This window comes from Ctenocephalides felis, unplaced genomic scaffold (assembly GCF_003426905.1).
Source record: "Ctenocephalides felis isolate EL2017-DRISC unplaced genomic scaffold, ASM342690v1 CF-g0.4_SCAFFOLD_02371, whole genome shotgun sequence".
In the NCBI taxonomy this organism is placed as follows: domain Eukaryota; kingdom Metazoa; phylum Arthropoda; class Insecta; order Siphonaptera; family Pulicidae; genus Ctenocephalides; species Ctenocephalides felis.
In genome coordinates, this window is record NW_020538525.1 from 7,000 (window position 1) to 13,297 (window position 6,298).

A 6,298-nucleotide genomic window follows, 5' to 3' on the forward strand; every position below is an offset into this window, starting at 1 on the left:
ATGTGTTTAAATCTTTATTTTATTTTAATAATTGTTAGTATTCTTTTTCTGAATAAGGTCTGTCACTTCTGCTTAAACCTTTTAAGATTTTTTTTTTACGATTAATTAATTTATTAATTAAAATTTGCTTTATTTGACCTAAATACATACATTGACTTTTACATAAAGAATCAAATGTATGCATCTATTCTAGGAATTATTTTTTTATTTACTTTAAATATTGTTATTTTTACTTTAAATATTGTTAATAATATTGTTTGTATATATATATATATATATATATATATATATATATATATTTGTTTTAATTAATTAATATATGTATGAAAAGAGCTTTTAAAAACATATTTATTAAAAACATACTGTCAATTTTTACAATTATTAACTTCCCGAAAGAGAAGTTTATGTTTTCGTAAAACATCCAATTCACTAATTTTGTTTTCTCGACGTTTCAAGCCATTCTGAATCGAATAAGACCAAGTTTGGAATAAGTAAGTGTTTTTGAATGTGTGTGTGTATGTGTGTGAAGATTTTTTGCCGTAAATGCCGATGTATCTCGATGAGAAATATTATTTGTCAGTTTTATGCGACGATCAGCCGGGTCATTTCTTTGTGAATATCAGAAAAGTGAAAAAATTTTCGTCCACCTTTTAGCCCGCAGTTCTGAATCGATGTTGAAAATTCAAAATTATAATTCAACCATTTAAATAACCATTTGACTAGTAACTAATCAATACGACTTCCAATCTATGTCTTTGGAATATATTTACAACATATATAATTGAATAAATTAAGTTAATTGGTTTAACACATTTCATTTCATCCATTTCGGGTTTTAAAAATGTATTTTTTGTAAGTGTGAAAGTCAACTGTAATCACTGAGCGCTAGAACATGCATAAACAATAGAAATATATAACTAGCTGTAAGTGGAATTCTGTCTTAAGGCAATTAAGGCATCGTGCCTTAAGGCAAATTGCTGGAACTTCCCGTACCAAAAATTATTATTTTTTTAAAAACGATCAACATTTTTGAAAAAAAATTACTTCGAAAAAATAAGATTTTTGACAAACAATTAGACAAAAAATTACTTTTTAAAAAAAATTTTTTTTTTTTTTTTTTTTTTTTTTTGAAAAAAAATGTTTTCTTTATTTTGACATAAGTATTTTGAAAAATCTAAACTTTTTTTCAAAGCAATCGTACTGCTTTAACTGCATAAAGACGAAATATCAAACCGCGTAAGCGCCGCGTCGATGTCTAACGCGTAAACATTGGTACGGAACCCATAGGAATGTAAACCAAAATTATACTTATTGTTAAAATCTCTATAAAATATCTCGTAATTTGATGTGCATATGTCTAATGATCATTTTTGACCGCCAAATGGCATTTTCTCTAACTTTTTTCATTAGATCTCCGAAACCGCTAGACCTACATTTATGACAATTTGATCGGTTCTTCACCTTGTCAATACAAGTAAAATGTTTTTTGAATTATTAAAATCGGACTTTCCGTTCTCTTAAAAACTGAGTTACCGTTTTCGGCACTTTTTGCCCCGTATCTTCGGAACGGCTAGACCTGACTTCGCCAAAAACTAATCAGCACGTCTCCTTATCAATACGAATCGAATGCTTCTTGAATTATTTAAATCGGTTGATCGGTGTTCCCGAAATCGTCGACGAAAATTTGTATCCGCACATACATACACACACGCACACACACACACGCACACATACACACACACACACACACACATACACACATACATCCATTTTTTCTAAGGTATGCCAAAATATTCAGAAACCTTTGAAACGTCGAGAAATGCAAAAATTTTCATTTTCGATTTTTTTTGCGATTACTATGACTTGCCCTACGGGAAGTTAATAAAATATTCCGTGTAACAATTAAACTTCTAATACTAAGATTTAATGAATAAAGGAATGATAAAAGTATTTTGGAAGCGATAAAAAAATTGAAATGATAACTGTGAAACATAAAATTCAATGCTAAAATGAATAAAGAAGAAAGTGAAAAAAAGTAAATGTTTTGTAATATATATATAGTGTAGAAGCATACATTATTAATATTTCAACACAAAACACATAAATATTATTTTATATTCATTAATAGAAAACAATGTAATAAAACTAAAAAAAATAATGAAATAATAGGTACGATATAAGAAGACTGGTAGAACTTTCTAGAATGCGTTTGAATTAACAATGGTAAAAATTTAAATATTCGCTGGAAAAACGTTGTCATGGAAACAAAATTCCAAAGCCAAATTGTTGAGAAAATTAAGAAAATAACTCTTCTTTTATCTGTGCAAGCGTATAATATTGTTACCTGTTACGTATGCAACTACTGATTAGCGTTCATGTCATCCACTATTAAATAAAATACTTTTTTAGGATATGAAGCAGAATAAAATGAAACAATTTATTTAAATTATATAATTATAAATATTATTATCATTTTTGGAAAACATCAATTTGTTTTCGTATTGAGTGACAGCAATTTTTTTTTAAAAAAGCATTTGAATATTATAACTAAACATGTGGATATAATTGTGTGAATTAAATTAATTTGTTTAACATATTTTGTTTCATCCATTTCAAGTTCTAAAAACGTATTTTGTTATCCGCATATCGTAGGCTTATAATATTATAGTATGTTATTTCATACGACAATATATAGCATCATACAAAGTTTCATCAACAAAGTCAAAAAAAATTATTTATTCACGAAGAAACGGCCAGGCTGATCATTACCAAAAGATAATAAACGCGATTTTTAACCAATATATTTCGAATCGTTTTTGAATTTTTAAAATCGGTTTAAAATTGTGAGCTATTAGACAATAATTAATTATCCACTTGTTTCTTATTTTATTCACTTCTTTTTCAAACAATCCTGTGTATTTTAAGCGTTCAACTATGTTAAAAACTGTAAGTTGTTTCCTATGCTAATAAGTGTCAAAAACGTTCGTTCGCCCGGTGACGTCACTATCGCCTTCTATCTTTTGACACAGTTTTGCGCTCGAACTTGCAATCCATACTCTTCCTTTATCTATGTTCATATGTATTATAATTATAAATGGGTATTACAAGTCTTCAATTGTTTTGAATTAGTCGATAGACACGTATCTGCGAAAGATTTGCGTTGTAAGTGTTCAAAACAATATGGTAATAAAAATTTATAGTTATAAACTCTTATTAAACTTAAAAACAGTTATTTGCCTTAAAGATTGATTCATTTAGATACAAACTATTGTTGTTCATAAATTTTTCCACCTTACAGCGACCTAACCTCAAAGCGATGGAAATGTCAAAGTCGGACAGTAACATATTTACGGTGGATAAGATTTTAGACAAACGTGTCCGGAAAGGCAAGATCGAGTATTTAATAAGGTGGGAGAACTATTCGACTGATCATGATAGTTGGGAGCCCCTGGAAAACTTGATGTGTCCTTATACAATAAGGGAATACGAAGAGGAACGCTTGAAGGTGGACCAGGAAAAGGAAAAGGTACTCAAAATGCTGGAGAACAGTAGGATATCTTCCAGACCTACAAAGTTGGAGGCTGAAAAAGTGCTAGGGGTCACTAAATCGGGGGATAACCTAATGTATTTGGCTAAATAGAAAAACGTAGACGAGGCCGATTTGATTTCGTCGATACAGGCGAAGGTGAAAATCCCGCAACTAGTGATAGAATTTTTTCAAAACAACATGTCGATTATTTCACAAGATACAGTTTAAGAATGCTATTACTGACCCTGCAAAGTTACTTCGTTGATAATCAAAAAATATTAGTCCTTTAATTAATAATAAAAAAAGTTAATAAATTCATAATTGTTTTATTTATATAATCAGATCTATATACGAGATACGATATATATATATATATATATATATATATATATATATATATATATATAATATAAAGTATTTTGAAGTATCTTAAAAAGTTGTATGCATTTTTTAATTTTGCATGATTAAAATTAAAAGAAAATTTATTCTAAATTCAAAAAAAAATGGGGGTGGACAACCTTTGATTAAAATAAATAGTTTTTTGAAGTAAAAAGAGTTCCATTATTTTCCATTTTCAAATTATAGAAAATTAAAGAAAATTGGGCCCAGAATTATAAAAAGTATTGGAGTTTGAAAACTCTTAATAAAAATAAATTATTAAATAGTGACTAAACGCTGGATAAAACAATATTGAATTACTCAAATGGCTGTAAAAATTAGAGATAAAAAATAAAAATTAAAGGATGCAAGCATTTTTAATGCTAGATTATAAAAAATAAAAACAAAAAAATTAAGGGCGAAAAACCCGTATCACTTAGGAGTATAAAAAATAGATAGTACACAATTCTCAAACTTACTGAATACGAATAGAAAATTTGGTAAAAATCGGCGTTACGGAAAAGTATGTATAAGATATATAATTAAATATTTATATTTATATATATATATATATATATATATATATATATATATATATATATATATAAAATTGTTTCTTGGGCATCCATCCAGTAATTAAAAAACAGTTTTAATGAAAAATGTTTTTATTTAAAGAACATACGTTTCGCGTCTTGATTTGACCCATCTTCAGTGCTACAATTAAATAATTAAGGGTTACAATTTAAAACAATATAAAAAAATACATAATTAACAGACAAAAATAAGTAAAACAATGTATATGAAAAGTATATATGAAAAACAACCATAAAATAATTAAATGTAAAGAAACTCACCATACAAATAAGTTTTGAAAAACAACACAAAAACACAAAATTGCACGAAAAAATAAATAAATGTGAAATAAAAAATTGATGAAACGTCGAGTTATGAAAAAATTAAAAAAATTGTAAAATTAAAATAAATGATATATTTTATTATAAAAAAGCTTATTCCAAACGAACATGTTGTTAGTTTGGAAATTGTATTACGAGTGTGTACGAGAGTAAAATGTGTGCGTAAGTGTTTGCGGAAAATAGTGGAAACTGTATCGTCATTGGTGAGAGAACGGGATAGAGAGAATTTTAGTGGTTTCATAATACGAAGGTTTTCTCAAACGATCATGCGCAGTAGGAACATAGTAAAAATATACATGTGTAAGACATCCATAATCAAATCCCAAAAAATGTGAATGAAGAGAAAATTATTAAGAAAAAGTATAGATATTAACAGAAAAACGATAATAGTTATGGAACAATAAAAGTTACAATAAAAAATTATAACAATTTGTTTATTTTATGGTTGTTTTTCATATATACTTTTCATATACATTGTTTTACTTATTTTTGTCTGTTAATTATGTATTTTTTTATATTGTTTTAATTTGTAACCCTTAATTATTTAATTGTAGCACTGAAGATGGGTCAAATCAAGACCCGAAACGTATGTTCTTTAAATAAAAACATTTTTCATTAAAACTGTTTTTTAATTGCTGGACGGATGCCCAAGAAACAATTTTATTATATTATTTCACCATCTGAAGAAAAACCTCTCGCTTTATATATATATATATATATATATATATATATATATATATATATATATATATATATATATATATATATATATATTAGGGTGGTCCTTAAAATGTTCATTTTCGAATTACCTTGCTCCCAGGGTCTCAAATGGTTCCAAATAGATAAAAAACAATTCTCTGAAAGTTTTAGCTCTTAATATTAACGTTTAGATAGAGCGCAATTCAATCAAAGTTTTGTATGGAAATAGCATGGAAATTTTTCAAACATTTTAAAAATGTTTTTTAGATGTAATTTAGCGCACAAATGAATGAATAAAACTCATTCATTTGTCGCTAAGTTATACCTAAAGAATTTTTTTTAAATTTTCAAAATTTTTTCCATGCTCTTTCCATACGAAGTTTGATTGAATTGCGCTCTATCTAAATCTTAATATTAAGAGCTAAAACTTTCAGAGAATTATTTTTTATCAATTTGGAACCATTTGAGCCCCTGGGAGCAAGAAAATTCGAAAATGACCATTTTAAGGACCACCCTAATATATATATATATATATATATATATATATAACTTCCCGTAGTGTAAGTTATAGTAATTGCAAAAAATTCGAGAATGAAAATTTTAATATATATTTACGTTTCAACGGTTCCTAAACATTGTGGCATACTTTCGATAAAAAATGATCTATGTATGTGTGTGTATGTATGTGCGGATACAATTTTTTGTCGACGATTTGGAAAACACAAAACAACCGATTTAAATGATTTAAAAAACATTCGATTTGAATTGATAAAGAGAC

General features: G+C 27.0%; 1 pseudogene; it reads left to right on the top strand.

Annotated features, from left to right (window-relative positions):
- Positions 1 to 3,322: 3,322 nt before the first annotated feature.
- LOC113380793 lies at positions 3,323 to 3,742 on the top strand (annotated as a pseudogene).
- The last annotated feature ends 2,556 nt before the right edge of the window (positions 3,743 to 6,298 follow it).